This window comes from Myxocyprinus asiaticus, chromosome 37 (assembly GCF_019703515.2).
Source record: "Myxocyprinus asiaticus isolate MX2 ecotype Aquarium Trade chromosome 37, UBuf_Myxa_2, whole genome shotgun sequence".
Classification (NCBI taxonomy): Eukaryota; Metazoa; Chordata; class Actinopteri; order Cypriniformes; family Catostomidae; genus Myxocyprinus; species Myxocyprinus asiaticus.
Window position 1 is genome coordinate 28,339,476 of NC_059380.1, and position 19,636 is coordinate 28,359,111.

Consider the following 19,636-nt stretch of genomic DNA (forward strand, 5'->3'; position numbering starts at 1 on the left):
ATATTTTGTAGTGCGTAAATTGTGACTTAGTGCCCATTTACGCCACAGCTAGGCTAAGTTGCAACGTACGTACAGTTGGTGCAACCCGCCCCTTATGCGCCACAGAAACTAGCGCGCAGCCATCTTGAAAATTATGTCTCGGAACTTTCGTTTTTGCGGTTCTATATACATATCTATTGTCAAATGTCAAAATGTAATTAGCTAGCGAAGTGGATTTACAGGTTATAGCTATCATGAGTATTTTGAAGTGTTCAGGGTGTGTCATAACAACTGGAAGCAGAGCAGATAGATTTTAAAACAAGAGTACTTCATTCACAAATACACAAGATTATACCTTCAAGCTGTGGACGTACTGATGTGCCTCTGTACTCATTAAACTCCAAGAGACAAAACGAAGTCATTAAAAACATCTCTATACGACACCTCTGGCCATCTTCTCGTGTCATTCACCCATCGTGTTATAGTTAAGGTAATCTGATTTTTTGAGTGTTAAACTGGGACGGGTGCAACTATATTTACACACACACACACACACACACACACACACACACACACACACACACACACACACACACACACACACACACACACACACACACGTGAAAGTGTATGTTTTATTTTATATTTCGTTTACAACCATTTTAAATCACATTTAAGCCTCTAAAAATGTATGGTGACAAATTAATTTTAAAAAGTAGTTGGAAATTTCATATCAACTATATATTTGAACACAAATTAGTTGAAACCTAAAAATTAAGGAGAATTACACGCATAACAATTAAACGCTTATATTATGAAAAAGTGGTGTGTGTCATAGCTGTCTGAATGTGATCTTCTAGGTCCAATTTACCTCCGCGGGTGTGGTAAAAACGAACATTTAGAGTGACAGAAAAAAACACCTCACTATAATTTTCACGCTGTAGACTTACACCATCAACTCTGGGTGAAAAATACTTTCTATGCTCCCACACGTAATCCATTTGGATAGACTCTTCTTAGTAGCGTCAATACAAACAGGAAGTTAGATGACAAAATTCGGAAGAGCAGAGCGCGGAAAAGGGGCGGGGCTGAATAAGGGGATAGCCATTATAAAAGTAATTCATACACTCCAATAGATTACCGGTAATTAATGTCTTCTGAATCGAAACGCTAGGTGTTTGTCGGAATAGATCAATATTTAAAACTTTTCACAAAAAAGTGACAAAAAGCAGCTCCTGTTTATTATATCTGTTGTATTATATTGTGTCAGTGGGAATTTCATACACTAACACTCACTGCAATTTTTACACTGAGTGAAACAAATTTGCTCCTTGCATTCTACTAACTGAGACCTTTCCAACGATATACAAAACATGGCTATCTCATCTCTTTTTTTATGGTTTTACCAACTCAATTGTTGTGAAAACAAATTTGATGATTTAAAAAATGATAGGATCAGCTATATGCATTGTAAAGTCCAGATACAAAGCTTTAAAATGAAACCTATTTTATTCAGATCAAGCAAGTGGTTATTAATTTATTATGTAATTATTATTATTATTATTTTTGTTTTCTGCAGGGAGTGCCCCTCACTGGCCCGGAATAAGCTCAGTTCAATTAATCCTTCTATCAATAAAAATATACACACTGGTGGCCAAAAGTTTGGAATAATGTACAGATTTTGCTCTTTTGGAAATAAATTGGTACTTTTATTCACCAAAGTGGCCTTCAACTGATTACAATGTATAGTCAGGACATTAATAACGTGAAAATTACTATTACAATGTGAAAAAAATGTCCAGAACTTCTTAAACTACTTCAAAGAGTTCTCATCAGAAAATCCTCCATGTGCAGCAATGACAACTTTGAAGATCCTTGACATTCTAGCTGTTAGTTTGTCCAGATACTAAAGTGACATTTCACCCCACACTTCCTGTAGCACTTGCCATAGATTTGGCTGTCTTGTTGGTCACTTCTCATGCACCTTACAGTCTAGCTGATCCCACAAAAGCTCAATGGGGTTAAGATCCATAACACTCTTTTCCATTTATCTGTTGTCTGTCTGTGTTTCTTTGCACACTCTAGCCTTTTCTTTTTGTTTTTCTGTTTCAAAAGTGGCAATTCTTCCCATAAGGCCTGCACCCCTGAGTCTTCTCTTTACTGTTGTACATGAAACTGGTGTTGAGCGGTTAGAATTCAATGAAGCTGTCAGCTGAGGACATGTGAGGTGTCTATTTCTCAAACTAGAGACTCTGATGTACTTAACCTCTTGTTTAGCTGTACATCTGGCCTTCCACGTCTCTTCTGTCCTTGTTAGACCCAGTTGTCCTTTGTATTTGAAGACTGTAGTGTACACCTTTGTATGAAATCTTCAGTATTTTGGCAATTTCAAACATTGTATAGCCTTCATTCCTCAAAACAATGATTGACTGACGAGTTTCTAGAGAAAGCTGTTTCTTTTTTGCCATTTTTGACCTAATATTGACCTAAAGACATGCCAGACTATTGCATAATGTGGCAACTCAAAAACAAATACAAAGACAATGTTAAGCTTCATTTAACAAACCAAACAGCTTTCAGCAGTGTTTGATATAATGGCAAGTGATTTAGCATGATTACTCAAGGATAAGGTGTTGGAGTGATGGCTGCTGGAAATGGGGCCTGTCTAGATTTGATCAAAAATGACTTTTTTCAAATAGTGATGGTGCTGTTTTTTACATCAGTAATGTCCTGACTATACTTTGTGATCCGTTGAATGCCACTTTGGTGAATTAAAGTACCAATTTCCTTCCGAAACATTAAAAAAGTTTTTTTTTTTTTTTTTTTTTTTTTTTTTTTTTTAAAAGGAGTACAAAACCTGTCATAATTACTAAAAAAAGAAGTTGATAAAAAGATCTAATGCAATATCTTGTGATGATAATATATGCAATAAGATTAATTAACTAAATGTGTTAGCACAAAACGAACACAGCACAATGTTTTTTTTTTTTTTGTTTTGTTTTTTTGTTATCACTGTCATTTATCAGCATATACATTTTGTGTATTTAAAAATATTGATGGGGTCACAGGATAATTAATGGACAAAGATCATCCATTCATATTAACTGCGTGCATATTAATGAACGTCTAGCGACGGTTTAGTTCTAAGATAACATATTATTTACTGTTAGTAATTTAGGTGTACCAACAATCATAAATCAAAGAAGAATTATATCTCACCACAATCGTAAGGTTAAAATGAGGATCTACTCTGCCATAGTCACTCAGTCACTGTCTGTAAGTTCCTTCAGAAAACAGCGCGTGGCGCTCTCTGGCGTCCCGTTCGATTAGTGCTCCGCCTCTAATGCTACTCCGGTGCCGTGCCTATTTGGTTTTCGTTATCGAAGGCTAAAAGCCAGTTGAACAAGTTGAGCCGTGCAGTCAAGAGGGTGACAGCTTGCGAATTTACACAGCTCAGGGTTTTCGGTAAGTACAAGATTAAAATTGAGAAGCTATTCCCTAAAGTTTCAAGACTATTATCGACAGTGACTAACGTGAAATTCTTGAACTGCGATGTGAATTTGATAAAGTCATTTTGACAACATTCACCAGTTTGAAGCCCAACGAATAAAAAGTAAAAAATGAATGAGTAAGGCTGCCTTCAAAAGCCATCACATTTACATTGAATGTTTGCAAGATGTATGTGTGTGTTTTTTTTATTTATTTTTTATTTTTTATTTTTTTCAGAACGTCGAAATAAATACGTCTACGTTAGTACTATTGTATACGAAACGAAAATGAAAGTGATCACGTTCACTTGAAAAATGTTGCGACGTGATGTCGCCTCAGTTCTATCGATACTTACACAACATCAAGGGCTACAGTTTTAATATCGTTTAACTGTTTAATGTTAATTGAAAAGTCTGTGTTAGACTTTAGCAATATTTACAACCAAGGTTGTTTTGAAGAACCATCACAGCCAAAACTGTACTTCTTTCTCACATTTATTTGTGTATAATTTATTCAGATTTTGGTTTCGGTTGCTGTTGCGGAAGACTAACCCAATCATGTCAGATGATGCGATAATGGAATATGAAAACGAGGGAGATGTGAGTATTTAAATTTGATCTCAGGATTGATTTATGTTTTTTTTATTTTTTTTTATTAATACACAGTGCACAAGATCTCCAAACAACCACCATGCCACATTAAAACTAAGAGAGTGAATAGATATGAATTTGAAAGTAATTTGCATATACAATCTTTAAATACTTTTAATGTAAATATTAAAAATGTACATTAGGGAGAAATACTTTGGGAGAAAATGTATTTAGAAAAAGAAAATCACATGTATGTTTTCGTTTGATGTACACTGATGCATTACAAGATAACACAATCAAGTCTTTTTATAAAAAAATATTCTCAAAATTATGACATGGGGTGCTGATGATTTCGCTGACATGACCAAAATGAGATGGCAATACGAGAAAGAGACATTCATCATATGGAGAGGAGAAAAATAGTAACAGAAATAGCTTAAATGTACATGGAATTGTGGCTTAACACTCAACACACTGCTGGAGAAGCTAAACAAGAAAAAAACAAACACATTACTTGTTTACTTTTTACTCATTTTAGTTCACAGAGCACATAAAGGTGTTGTTGGTGATTTTAGCTGTTCTTGAACTTCCATGAGACTGAGCAGTTAAATTAGACATGCCCCCTCTTTCAAAGTTCAACACAACACCATCATAAATACAGAAATATTCTTAGCAATACAATTATTAAAATGATATGAGTTAATAACATACCTGTAATAATGTTTGCTATACTGTAAATGCTAACTGCAAAACCGTGAGTTGAAATAAACTCCTAAGTCCAGTCAGCTCTGATGGCTTGAAGCCACAGTCAAATATGAGAGCCCTTAATATAATTTTTCAACAACGGAATATGATAAAAGTTTACTATTTACATTTTAATTTTGCTAAATTACATCAGCATTAAAGGGATAGTTCACCCAAAAATTAAAATGTTCTCATCATTTACTCACCCTCATGCCATCCCAGGTGTTTATGACTGTTCTTTTGCAGATCACAAATGAAAGTTTTTAGAAGAATATCTCAGCTCTGTTGGTCCTCACAATGCAAAATGCAAATCATCTGAAATCCTGTTGGTTTTGGTTGAGAACTGACCAAAATATAACTCCTTTTTCACTTTATATCTTGCCATTGCAGTCTAGGCACCATCATTATTTCAAGCTTGATTTTACTTTCTGGTGCTTGATGCATCAAAGCCCATATGTCCCGCAAAAATACTCTATAAAACAAACTCCAGCCAACAGGAGGCATTAGCACAAAGAATGAACAGATTCATCCACAACTGTCCCGAAGCAGTGTTATTCCACGAAACAAACTCCAGCCGCTAGGCGGAACCAGCACAAAAAGAAAACAAAACGGGCGTCCCGGTTCCTCGGATGGTCAAGAGTCAAATTCACTCAGAGGCCGCATAAAAAAAATGCACCATGACTTAGTCAGTAAACTTTGTAAAAGACATATTTTGTGTGGGCATGTAGATATTTTGCAGCCATCCTTAATATTCATTCTCAATCTGGCTGGGAACTTCAGTGTAAAAGCGATCTTCCGTCCATGCAAAAGTTTCTTGAAGGAGTATTATTCCACAAAACAAACTCCAGCCACTAGGCAGAACCAACACAAACAGAAACAAAAATGGCGCCCAGCTTCCTCAGACAGCCAGAGTAAGAACAGCGAGTTAATCCACTCTGGAGCTACATGAGAAACACCAAATGGCTTACTCCCCCATTGTTTCTATGAAGGAAAGTGCTTGCTTGGGACAAGTAAATACTTTGCGGCCATCCTATGTATCATTGTAATAATCGACCGAATAGTCGAATAATCGTTCTAATAATCGATAGATGAGTTGATTATCAAAATAATCGTTAGTTGCAGCCCTAACACGAAGCATGGGGGTGGCAGCATAATGTTGTGGGGGCGCTTTGCTGCAGGAGGGACTGGTGCACTTCGAAAAATAGATGGCATCATGAGGAAGGAAAATTATATGGATATATTGAAGCAAAATCTAAAGACATCGGCCAGGAAGTTAAAGCTCGGTCGCAAATGGGTCTTCCAAATGGACAATGACCCCAAGCATACCTCCAAATTTGTGGCAAAATGGCTTAAGGACAACAAAGTCAAAGTACTGGAGTGACCATCACAAAGCCCTGACCTCATTCCGATACATAATTTGTGAGCAGAACTGAAGAAGTGTGTGCGAGCAAGGAGGCCTACAAACCTGACTCAGTTAAACTAGTTCTGTCTGGAGGAATGGGCCAAACTTCCAGCAACTTATTGTGAAGCTTGTGGAAGGCTACCTAAAACATTTGACCCAAGGTAAACAATTTAAAGGCAATGCTACCAAATACTAACAAAGTGTATGTAAACTTCTGACCCACTAGGAATGTGGTGAAAGAAATAAAAGCTGAAATATGTCATTCTCTACTATTATTCTGACATTTCACATTCTTAAAATAAAGTAGTGATCCTAACTGACCTAAAGGGAATGTTTTCTACGATGAAATGTCAGGAATTCTGAAAAAATTTAAATGTATTTGGCTAAGGTGTATGTAAACTTCTGACTTCAACTGTACATAGATATGGCAAAAGCATTAAGATTAGTATGGGTAGTATGCATTTTTACAGGAAAAGAAGTATATACAGTAAAATTTCAGCACTTTCAAAATATGCAATTTAATCATGATTAACTATGAAAACTCATGCAATTAATTGTGATTAAATATTTTAATTGACTGACAGCACTACAATTAATATGTAGGAATTTTGGCCATTTTTATTTCTGTAGCTATGAAAAGTAAACAACAGAAGAGAGTTTTTACAAGCTTATAAAGATTCTGTAGCAGTTCATGCAGCTTTTATATAGACAAAATATCTAATAAAGACAGACATTTTCATTTAGACATTCTGGGGTGTGTACACAATTTAAAATGGCAACATTTTTCACAAACAAGTAAATCAGTAATAATAATGTGCCACTGACACCCACCATTTGTTAGTAAAAGCATCATTTTAAATGCAAAATTGTCTTCCTTGGGAATTCTTTTGTGACTCCTTCCATAACTCAAATTAATTTTAAACACATATTATATTATATTATTATATTACAAGATATATTCAGAACAGGTTTGTGGGAATCAATAAGAACAAATGACCATGACTATTGTATATTTTGTATTAATAATGATTATTTGATTGTATAAATAATAATTCAGTGAATATTGTTCTTAATTCAGCAGTCTTCTACTTCACCCAGCACTGATAATCTTCAAGGGATGCAAATTGATTCGACTGATCAAGGAATGCAGCATAATGCATTTCCTAATGGTCAGGTTAGTATGAATCAAATACTTAATTTATTATAACCTCAAATCCTTATTTTAGACAAATGGATTAGAGGAGCAATGAGTTAAAGGAATAGTTAAGCCAAAAATGAGTCAAAACTTTCAAGCTTGAAAATGGACATAAAGGTAGTATAAAAGCAATCCACTATATTGGAATATTCCAAGTCTTCTGAAGCAATATAATATGATACAAAAAGTCCTTATTTACTATAAATCTTAACAACTGCCCTAGCGCTCCTTGGCGCTGTCATGAGAGAGACTCATTCACAGGTCATCGCTTGCAGTAGTAATCTTTCGGTTGAGGCATCTAGGAAAAGCATATATGCTGCATTTTTAAAAATATACAAATAAATCTTAAGCAAATCTACCTAATTTGGAGCTTAATCAATGAAGCTTTCCTCCTTTGTTTTAAATAGTACTGCACTTTCTGGTTGCATCAAAAACTGTGTATGTTCACATGTGAACATGCAAACATGCATGGTTCGATTGCTAGAACATGAACAAGCTTCTCTCAAGAATTCGCCAAGAAGAGATTGGGTGGATTTCAAGATTTATAATGAATAAGGACCTTAATTTTGGTCTGTTTCTCAACCAAGTATATCATATTACTTCTTAAGACTTGAGATAAACAATATTGAGTCATATGAATTACTTTTACGCTACCTTTACAATGCATTAATAAAGTATTCAGACCCCTTAATTTTTCTTTCACATTTTTTGTTATGTTGCATCCTTATGCTAAAATGCTTTAAATTATTTTTTTTTTTTTCACATCTACAATTTACACTCCATACATTTATTAAAAAGAAAAAACTGAAATCACACTGACATAAGTATTCAGACCGTTAACTCAGTACTTACTTGAAGCACCTTTGGCAGCTATTACAGCCTCAAGTCTTTTTGGGTATGATGCGACAAGCTTTGCACACCTGGATTTGGGGATTTTCTGCCATTCTTCTCTGCAGATAATCTCAAGATTGTCAGGTTAGATGGGGACCTTTGGTGGACAGCCATTTTCAGGTCTCTCCAGAGATGTTTTATTGGGTTCAAGTCCGGTCTCTGGCTGGGCCACTCAAGGACATTCGCAGATTTGTCCCTAAGCCACTCTTTCATTGTCTTGGCTGTGTGCTTAAGGTCATTATCCTGTTGGCATGTGAACCTTCAGCCCAGACTGAGGTCCTGAGCTCTCTTGACCAGGTTTTCATTAAGGATATCTCTGTATTTTGCTGCGTTTATCTTTCCTTCAACCCTGACCAGTCCCTGCTGTTGAAAAACACTCCCACAGCATGATGCTACCACTACGCTTCCATTGGGATTGTATTGCGCAGGTGATGAGCGGAGCCTGGTTTCCACGAGATATGATGCTTGGAATTGAGGCCAAACAGTTCAATCTTTGTTTCATCAAACCAGAGAATCTAGTTTCTCACAGTCTGAGAGTGGTGCTTTTTTGTGTCTTGCACTGAGGAGAGTTTTCCATCTGGCCACTCTGCCATAAAGCCTGGATCGGTGGAGTGTTGCAGTGATGGTTGTCCTTCTGCAAGTTTCTCCCATCTCAACACATGATCTTTGGAGCTCAACCAGAGTGATCATCGGGTTCATGGTCACCTCTCTTACCGAGGCCCTTCTCCTCCGATTGCTCAGTTTGGCTGGGCGGCCAGTTCTAGGAAGAGTCCTGGTTATTTTAAACTTCCATTTAAGGATCATGGAGGTCACTGTGCTTTTGGGAACCTTCAGTGCAGCCAAAATTGTTTTTTGTTGCCTTCCCCAGATCTGTGCCTTGACACAATCTTGTCTCTGAGCTCTTCAGGCAGTTCCTTTGACCTTATGGCCTGGTTTTTGCTCTGATATGCATTTTCAGCTGTGAGACCTTATATAGACAAGTGTGTGCCTTTCCAAATCATGTCCAATCAGTTGAATTTGCCACAGGTGGACTCCAATCAAAGTGTAGAAACATCTCAAAGATGATCCAGAGAAATGGGATGCCCCTGAGCTAAATTTCAAATGTCATAGCAAAGGGTCTAAATACTTATGTGATACTTCTGTTTTTTTTCTTTTTAATACATTTGCAAAGTTATCAAAAACCTGTTTTTTGCTTTGTCATTATGGAATATGAAGTGTAGATTGATGTAGGACAAGACAGAGATAATAAAATAGAATAAAAATATTTTGTGTTCAGCAGACAAAGAAAGTCGTAATGGCTTTGAATGTCATGAGGGTGAGTAAATGATAAGAGAATTATAATTTTTGGTTTAACTATTCCTTAAATATAAACAACTGACAAATGATCTATTTTTTATTTTATTTCCATGATAGCATTTTAGGTAAAAATATTTTAGCATTAGCAGATTTTCACTCTTGTTGGTGCTTGTCACACTTCCATCATCCACCATTAAACACAGTCATATTAGTATATAAGGGTGGCAGATATATGCAAAAATTTATATTGCGATACTCTTGATATCTTAAAGACATACAGTGCATCTGGAAAGTATTCACAGCGCTTCACTTTTTCCACATTTTGTTATGTTATGTCCTTATTCCAAAATGGATTAAATTCATTATTTTCCTCAAAATTCTACAAACAATACCCCATAATGACAACGTGAAAGAAGTTTGTTTGAAATCTTTGCAAATTTATTAAAAATAAAAAACAAAAAAATCACATGTACATAAGTATTCACAGCCTTTGCCATGACACTCAGGTGCATCCTGTTTCCACTGATCATCCTTGAGATGTTTCTACAACTTGATTGGAGTCCACCTGTGGTAAATTCAGTTGATTGGACATGATTTGGAAAGGCACACACCTGTCTATATAAGGTCCCACAGTTAACAGTGCATGTCAGAGCTCAAACCAAGCTATGAAGTCCAAGGAATTGTCTGTAGACCTCCGAGACAGGATTGTATCGAGGCACAGATCTGGGGAAGGCTACAGAAAAATTTCTGCAGCATTGAAGGTCCCAATGAGCACAGTGGCCTCCATCATCCGTGAATGGAAGATGTTTGGAACCACCAGGACTCTCCCTAGAGCTGGCTGCCTGGTCAAACTGAGCGATCGGGGGAGAAGGGCCTTAGTCAGAGAGGTGACCAAGAACCTGATGGTCACTCTGACAGAGCTCCAGCATTTCTCTGTGGAGAGAGGAGAACCTTCCAGAAGAACAGCCATCTCTGCAGCACTCCACCAATCAGGCCTGTATGGTAGAGTGGCCAGACGGAAGCCACTCCTCAGTAAAAGGCACATGACAGCCCGCCTGGAGTTTGCCAAAAGGCACCTGAAGGACTCTCAGACCATGAGAAACAAAGATTGAACTCTTTGGCCTGAATGGCAAGTGTCATGTCTGGAGGAAACCAGGCACCGCTCATCACCTGGCCAATACCATCCCTACAGTGAAGCATGGTGGTGGCAGCATCATGCTGTGGGGATGTTTTTCAGCGGCAGGAGCTGGGAGACTAGTCAGGATCGAGGGAAAGATGAATGCAGCAATGTACAGAGACATCCTTGATGAAAACCTGCTCCAGAGCACTCTGGACCTCAGACTGGGGTGAAGGTTCATTTTCCAACAGGACAACGACCCTAAGCACACAGCCAAGATAACAAAGGAGTGGCTCCTGGACAACTCTGTGAATGTCCTTGAGTGGCCCAGCCAGAGCCCAGACTTGAACCCGATTGAACATCTCTGGAGAGATCTGAAAATGGCTGTGCACCGACGCTCCCCATCCAACCTGAAAAATTGGTGTGCCAAGCTTGTAGCATCATACTCAAAAAGACTTGAGGCTGTAATTGGTGCCAAAGGTGCTTCAACAAAGTATTAAGCAAAGGCTGTGAATACTTATGTACATGTGATTTATTTATTTTTTAATTATTATTTATTTTTTTATATAAATTTGCAAAGATTTCAAACAAACTTCTTTCACGTTGTCATTATGGGGTATTGTTTGTAGAATTTTGAGGAAAATAATGAATTTAATCCATTTTGGAATAAGGTTGTAACATAACAAAATGTGGAAAAAGTGAAGTGCTGTGAATACTTTCCAGATGCACTGTATATCTCAATATATGCATTTTTTTATGAAAATGATAAAAACAAAATACATAATTTAAGTTCCTTTTTTTTAATTTAAAACTGAGTCCAAAGTAATGGCAGACCTGCCATGTATATAGCCATAAAATAACTTCATCAACAAAACACTAATTATTAAAAATATTGTATCTGCTCACCATCTCACTGTTTTTCAATCCATGCCAAAAAATAGGCTTCTCTCTTTTCAGTTGAAAATAAGCTTATTTTCAACTGAAAAGAGAGAAGCCTCATTTTAAAGCAAAAATCTATCACATAGACTGTATATCACACTTATACTTGTGTTGAACGTGCTACACAGATGCCTTTCACGTTTGTGTACCGTCTCCATGTCAACAACTGCGTCTTTTGCTGAAAGTGTTTAGACCCGCTCAATGGGAAGCATATTTTAGAAAATCATGCAGGAAAAGACTGGGAGTTCTGCAGGTCCCATATTTGTCCTGGGCCCTAAGAATCTTCCCAACCTCCCCGCCCCCCAACTTTGCTCTTGTTTGTAGCAGAACAGATGATGGTAGGAAATGATAGATGATGGTAGGCATGACAGTTTCAGCAACAGTAAAGAGGCAGACACACTACACCAGCGCTCTTCAACTACTTTCTTGCGGGGGTCAGATTATCCAGATGAAAGCTTTGCGAGGGGGCCAACATTTTTTTTTTTCAGTATTCATCTTAGCTAGCACTTACATTGCAAGTAACATGTTACTTAAAGGACACCTTTAATACTGTGCATTTATTCATATTAAAATAGTCACAGGGTATACTGTATATTGAATTATAATGTTTTAAGGTATGGCCATAAATTTCTTTCATAAGATCTGGCTGAAAAATAAACATGACTTATACTCTTAACTAACAAATAATTTTTGATCAACTTTATTTTGAAAAAAATAAATACAACAAAAACATAATTTTAGGGCTATTGTTTATAAATTATGAAAACCGAGGAGAAACATTTAGCTCTGCTAAAGCCCTCTCACAATATCAACCCACATATAATAATAATGTTTAATTTATATGGAGACTTTCCAGAGCTCAAGGATGCTTTACAATATTAACACAATAATACAGAAACAATGAACAGTCGCAAAAACACAGTTCAGATAGTACAGACATTGAGAGTGAATACATAACACATTAAAACAAATAACACTGAGAAAACAAAAAAGTTTTAAGTTGAGATTTAATTTCTGAGACAGAAGAGATGCTGCGAAGATTCAGAGGGAGTGAATTCCATATATTGTGTGCTACTACGCTGAATGACCTGCCATCCATAGTAGAGAGGCGAGATCTAGGGACAGAAGGGAGTCCGGACCCCGAAGACCTGAGCGAGCGGATCGGGTTTTAGGGGAGAAGCAATTCACTAAGATAGCGAGGTGCCAGACCATGAAGTGATTTAAATGTAAGCAGGATTATTTTATATTTGATGCGAAACAATACTGGTAACCAGTGAAGTTCAAACAGCTTGGTGAAAACAATGACATATGAAACATACGAAAACAATGGTCATATAGAAATGCCATGTTTACTTAAGAATGCATGTAAATTCAATTTTCTTCTGGGAAAAAAAGAGATAAAATGTCTATTCTTCCATTTTTTCTGTAAAGTATCATCCTATTCAGTGAAGAAATTTAGTCCTGCAAACATTGTGAATTTGCACACAATAGCTAGTGCAGGAGCTGATGAGACACGTCTGTTTGACACTTCAAGAATAGTGAATAAAAGCAAACTTTTCAGCACATTTTCATTGAACGTTCAGTTTTCATAACCGATTTCTCTTTTGTTGCATAAGATGTGCTTAAGTGCTGACAAAATTTCTGTAACAACTGCGGTGATCTTTTTTTTTACATCTGTAGATTTGACCGCACTCCACACAATTTATAAAGCAATTTATATAAATACAATTGATTGAAAGACGCAATCAAATGCTCACCTAAACTGTGCGATCCACGTTTAGCAAAGCAGTGTAACTATCGCCCGGGTAGCTCAGCGAGTATTGACGCTGACTATCACCCCTGGAGTTGCGAGTTTGAATTCAGGTTGTGCTGAGTGACTCCAGCCAGGTCTCCTAAGCAACCAAATTGGGCCGGTTGCTTGGGAGGGTAGAGTCACATGGGGTAACCTCCTTGTGGTCGCGATTAGCGGTTCTCGCTCTCAATGGGGCATGTGGTAAGTTGTGCATGGATCGCAGAGAGTAGCATGAGCCTCCACATGCTGTGAGTCTCCACGGTGTCATGCACAGCGAGCCACGTGATAAGATGCGCAGATTGACTGACTCAGAAGCAGAGGAAACTGAGACTTGTCCTCCGCCACCCGGATTGAGGTGAGTAACCGCGCCACAATGAGGACCTACTAAGTAGTGGGAATTGGGCATTCCAGATTGGGAGAAATGGGGATAAAATAAAACAAAACAAAAAAAACACGTGCTCCGGTCTGGACAACTGATGATGGCTAAATGCTGTTGCACGTGCCAATGAGTGCTGTTAAACCAAAGTCTTTCTAGCAAGTCAGTCCATCTTTGGAACGCTCCCGGGAGACTGTTTCCAGTTATGCCAGTGCAGCATCTATCTACTTGAATGGGGGAACACCAAAAGCTCAAAAATGGTTAGTCAAGATTATGATCAAAGAACATATTTCAAATCAGCAGTAAAATCTGACAATGCTGGTATCATAAATTGTGCTTCTTCTTTTAAATTTGAGCTTTCTTTACCTCAGATTAACCTAAAAATGCAATTTTCCTGGCTTGTATAGCTAATACACATGCATGTTCTCGAGATGATTGACAGGTGATATCTGTATCTAAAAGGGGATTGGCTCTTTTACCTGTAAAGCGGGACTTCCTTTCAACATCCATTGACTGTTGGGTGCAAGAGCTTCTTCGTTAGGCGTTCCAATTTCTCCCGTTCATTTTAATAGAAGTGGCCCATCTCTGCTAAAAAGTCTCTGGTTAAAATCACCACTGATTGCTGAGGCTCATGCCTGCGAACGCTGAGTTTAGCACGGAGAGTGCTCTGGTATTTCAGATGGTGAGGCAATTTTATCAAAAATCAGTCAGAGGGCCAGACAGATGATTGGTGGGCCGGATTTGGCCTGTGGGCTGCCAGTTGACTAGCCTGCACTACACCTTGAGCATGTAAAATTATTTTGGACACCTCAACGGACAGGATATGTCACAGTGAAAGCTTCTTGTAATAATAAATAATAAATTACAAATGGCAAATAATATTATATTCAAAATATTAAAGGTGAACTCAGCACTAATTGTTCATTAAAGATGTAATCCTAATAAACCGAATTTGTAATTTTGAATTAGAATTTTGACTAAGTCCAAGATGACAAAAACTTTTGAGTGCACCTTAAAATAAACGTTTTCTCACATTCCTGCAGCAATAAAAACACACAGTTTGAAATGTGTATCATTTGTATTGAGCCAAGAGATCAGTGTGTGATGTTTCTGTCTTCTGTTGGTCACATGTCGTCTCGTCATAAGGATTCACCAACCTTGAACTTTCGTGTGCAGCGAAATGTAAAATGTCTTCTTATGAGCTTGCATTTCCAGTCCCCCATGTTTTGATGCATTCGAATGGAAGTGAATGGAGTGCAAAGTGTAGTATACTGATATATCCATTATGATATATTCAGAATATTTGGTGGTTTGTGGAAATTAGAACAAATTACCTTAACTATTTTTGTATAAATAGTGTGATGATATGATTGTATAAATAATAATACAGTGAACATTCTTCTTTATTCATCAGCCTTCTTTACCAAGCAGTGATGATCATTTGACTGATCAAGGGATGCAAAACAATCTGTTTCCTAATGGTCAGGTTAGTATGAATCTCATGCTAAACTGAAAAATGTATTATAACTTCTAATCCATATTTTAGAAAAATGGATTAGAGGAACGGTTAATTAAATGAATAGTTCCCACAAAAATTATAATCAAAATTTTCAAGCTCAAATGGATGTAAAGGTAGCATAAAAGCAATCCACTCGATTGGAAAATTCCAAGCCTTCTGAAGTGATATGATACCAAAATTTTAGTCCTTATTAACAGTAAATCTTGACATCTGACCTAGCTCTCGTTGTCGTGGTCATGAGAGAAGCTCGTTCACACATCTTCAAGCTTGAAGTAATCTGTCTGTTGAGATATCCAGGAAAAGCACATATGCATGCAACATTTTGAAAAATAAACAAACAAATACCTTTATTTCCTTTTTGAAGCTTGACATTTTTGATCCCCATTGACTTGAATTGTATGGGGGAAAACACTGCAGACATTCTCCATAATATCTTTGTTTGTGTTCAGCAGAAAATAGAAAGTTATATTGGTATGGAATGGCATGAGTGTGAGTAAATGATGAGAGAATTATAATTTTTGGGTGAACTATTCCTTCAGTATATAAAACAAATTATCTTTCCTCCCATGGTAGCATTTAACATAGTAATATTTGAACATTGGTAGACTTTAACATTTGTTTGTGCACATATTTCACATTTCCATTATCCACCATTAAACAGTCACATTAGTCGATAGGGGTGGGCGATATATGCAAAAATGTATTTTGTGATTCTCTTGATATTTTTGGTTGATAAAGAAATACATCACAATATTTTGAATGGAAATGATTGAAAAACTTCTGAAACATAATTTAAGTTCCTCTTTAAGTCCAAAATAATGGTAGACCTGGCGTGTCCATTGCCATAATAGTTTTTTTAAATATATTTTATCTACTCGCCGTCATTTTTCAATCCAAGCAAAAAATTAGGCTTGTCTCTTTTCAATTGAATATAAGCGTTTGCTTTCTTTCTAAAGCAAATATCTATCACATGGACTATTTGTTTTGGATTTAGCCTTTTTTGGCAACTATACTATATATAAATGCACCATTGAAAGGTGCACAGTTTCTCTGTGCATTCGCTTTCTCTCCGTGTTTGTGGCAGAACAGATGCTGAAAGTTTGACTGTATCAGCAACAGTAAAAAGGTATGCACAAATACACTATATGGCCAAAAGTTTGTGGACACCATATGTGCTTGATGAACATTTGATTTCAAAACCTTAGACATCAATTTTCCCCTTTGCTGTAATAACAGCTTCCACTTTTTTGGGAAGGCTTTCCACTATACTGTATGTAGTAACATAGCTGAAGGGATTTGCTCTCATTCAGACACAAGGCTTTCAGTGAGGTCAGGAACTGATGTTGGTCGATTTTGGACACCGCATATCAGGTTCGGTAGAGGGATGGAGGACCCAAATGCAGGAAGCAAAACAGAGAAAATATAAATAAATACAGAAAAGAACAAAATTGAAAAAAGGCAAAACAAAAGAAACAAACACCAAGGTTGGCAGCAGGACTTTAGAAGAGGGATGGTCAATGACGGCCGTGAGGTGGAACCATTACTCCTTCTCCACCACCTAAGGGTCATGGGAGTGTGGCTAACTGAGGGTGGGGTGGTGGGACACTCAACCAGGGGAAGCGGCCACTGGTTAGAGGATGCCCATTCCCCGCAGTGGGAAAGATAACCCACTAACTCCCAAAAGCAGAGAATCATCAGTCCTCCAATTCCAGCCCGTCCGCCATGCTGAGGAAGTCGCAGGCCTCACCTTACCTTACATATTCCTCACTTTAACAGTGGGAGTGAAGCCAATTGAGCTGGGTGATGGCGCTCTCTAATGGAGCACCAGGGGTTGGGAGATGGTAAGAGGAGTATACCAGTGAAGCTTCCACTTGGTCCAGTAGGGGCCAGTTTGTTCTGTCAGGTTTGGTAGAACCTACACCTGAACAGGGAAATGACTGCAATGAACTCACACAAGACAGAGCTCACAGAGAGATTAAATTGAGAAGCAAACAAGGAGGGTAATGAGGGAAGGGATTGGGCGGGGTTGGCACTCAAGACAGAACTGACACGAGAGCACATGACAATAAAAACACCAACAAAACCATGTGCTCACACATAACACGAGAGACACAACATGGATATCAGGTTCCAGCCACAAAAACTGTAAACAATTGGCAGGGTCCTAACATCACAATAGACATTATATGATGTTACAGTTGAAGGCTTCTGCTCATAATAAATAATAAATCACAAATAGCAAATAATATTATATTCAAAATGTTAATGTACTGTGTACTTTCCTGCAACAATAAAAACATGCAGCTTTGAAATATGTAGGCTATTCTTTGTATTGTGGTAAGAGGTCAGTGTGTGACATTTCAGTATTGTCTTCATCCTACATCTTTTAGTTATAAGAATTCACAAGTCAGAGTTCACCAAACTTGAACTTAGTGTGCAGCGTAATGTGAAATTTCTTCGCATGAGCTCGCGTTTCCGGTCCACTGCATTTGGGTGCATTTGATCGGAAGTGAATGGACCGCGAAATATGGTGTGACTGTGGCTTAAGGGGAGCGGGACTTTGCAGAGGGCCAGTTCCACACCTCAGAGGACACAGCTTTTTATTAACAAGCCTTATTTTCTCACAAAAGTAAAGTGCTTGAAACCAGAGATTGCATTAATGGTATTTCTTTTATTATTTTCCACATTTTTAAGACATTGACAGACAATTCCAAAGTGTTGTCTCTCATTGTTACAGTTAAATTAGAAAAACAAAAAAGAAAACCATTTTGGAGGCATGAAATGGAACTAGCATATCAGTTGTCATTTTAACCATTTTTGCATGTCTTCTCTCTCTCTCTCTCTCTCCCCTTGCCTGTGTGGTGTTTGTGTGTGAGAGAAAAGCACACTTTCATCCATGACCGTGAGGAAAAAGGCACATTTTAATGCAAAAATAGTGCATAATTAGGCCTGATGCAACTGTTAAATAACCAGCTGATTGCAGTTATTTGAGATTACCATGATTATTGTGCATTCTAATTCCAGTCTCATTTTAATGCCCAAATAAGTGAATTTAAAGCGAATATACTGTATATGCCATGAACAGCGCATTTGTGTCATTGTTTGCTCATGCCAAACTCCCGCGAAAATATAAACAAACAAGTACTGTATAAATTGTGATAGTGAACGCAAAGCGCTCTGGTTTCACCGTGTTCCTGGTTCATACATGCATTGACAGACGAGGAGATGCACACTTACTCTATTACTGTGGTGTGATGAAGTGATGAAGTGATGAAACGAAATATATAATAAATAAATATAATAAAATATAATATAAATGTAATAAGTTAAAAAAACAACAATGTAAATATAAAATTGACCAAACTTAAGTAGACCAAAAAGATAGACGTATTTGATCGTCAGCCAAATTTCATAATTATGACAGTCCTACGCAGAATTAACTTTAAAAATTGATAAAAATAACAAAATCACTATAATGTTTTTTTTTTCAATGAAAAAATGAAGCTATCAGCTGAGGACATGTGAGGCATCTATTTCTCAAACTAGAGACTCTGATGTACTTATCCTCTTGTTTAGTTGTACATCTGGGCCTAGAGAAAGCTGTTTCTTTTTTGCCGTTTTTTACCTAATATTTACCTTAAGACATGCCAGTCTATTGCATACTGTGGCAACTCAAAAACAAACAAAAAGATAATCAAATTGTGTGATGGTATAGGATTTCAAGGTCCCAAGAGGAGTCCCCTAGCGTCAGCATTCTGACGCAGTGTCTCGTTCCCTCTTTTCAGGGAACCATGGTTACGTGAGTAACCAAGACATTCATTGTAATTCTGCAAACTAAGTAATATTTTTACTCTTGTCAGGTTTCCAACAGCTTTGTTGTCACTACTCAACCTGCCAGCATTACTGGACAAGACCGAGTCCTTTCCAAGACTGAATTTGACCAGGTAGATAATGATTTACCTGTTCCCTGCTGAAAAAGATGGTTTGCTGGTCTTAGCTGGTTTAATAAGAATGGCCAAGCTAGTGTTCAACTAGGTTTAGCTGTTCAGCTAGCTGGTCTCTCAGTCTGACCAGCTAACAAATGCTCAAAACCCTTCTAAAACCAGCAAACAGACCAGCCTGACCTTGTATCTCTTTTTTAGTCTTTTTTATGACTGCTATCAAAAGTATTATGATTATAGCACATACTGTATGAGATGTATTTTAACACAATTTTGAAACTAGAGCTTTTGTTACTTTTAATCAACAAAAGTAAATGTTATATTTCTCAAGGATAATTTATTTTCCATCCACTCTAAGAGTTTGGA

The 19,636-nt window shown here is 37.3% G+C and overlaps 1 protein-coding gene across 10 annotated transcripts in view; it reads left to right on the forward strand.

Moving 5' to 3' along the window:
* Positions 1 to 3,307: 3,307 nt before the first annotated feature.
* dtx3lb.2 (deltex E3 ubiquitin ligase 3L b, tandem duplicate 2) overlaps positions 3,308 to 19,636 on the forward strand; it is a 35,259-nt gene continuing 18,930 nt past the window's right edge. For 2 of the 10 annotated variants that reach the window (XM_051676565.1, XM_051676575.1), the window contains exons 1-5: positions 3,308 to 3,444; positions 3,986 to 4,067; positions 7,283 to 7,378; positions 15,225 to 15,296; positions 19,190 to 19,273. The gene's annotated coding sequence lies outside the window, so the exon portion shown is untranslated. Of the gene's footprint in view, positions 3,445 to 3,985; positions 4,068 to 5,891; positions 6,366 to 7,282; positions 7,379 to 15,224; positions 15,297 to 19,189; positions 19,274 to 19,636 lie in introns of those variants that run through there. The other 8 variants (XM_051676566.1, XM_051676567.1, XM_051676570.1 and 5 more) reach the window with 8 other exon arrangements.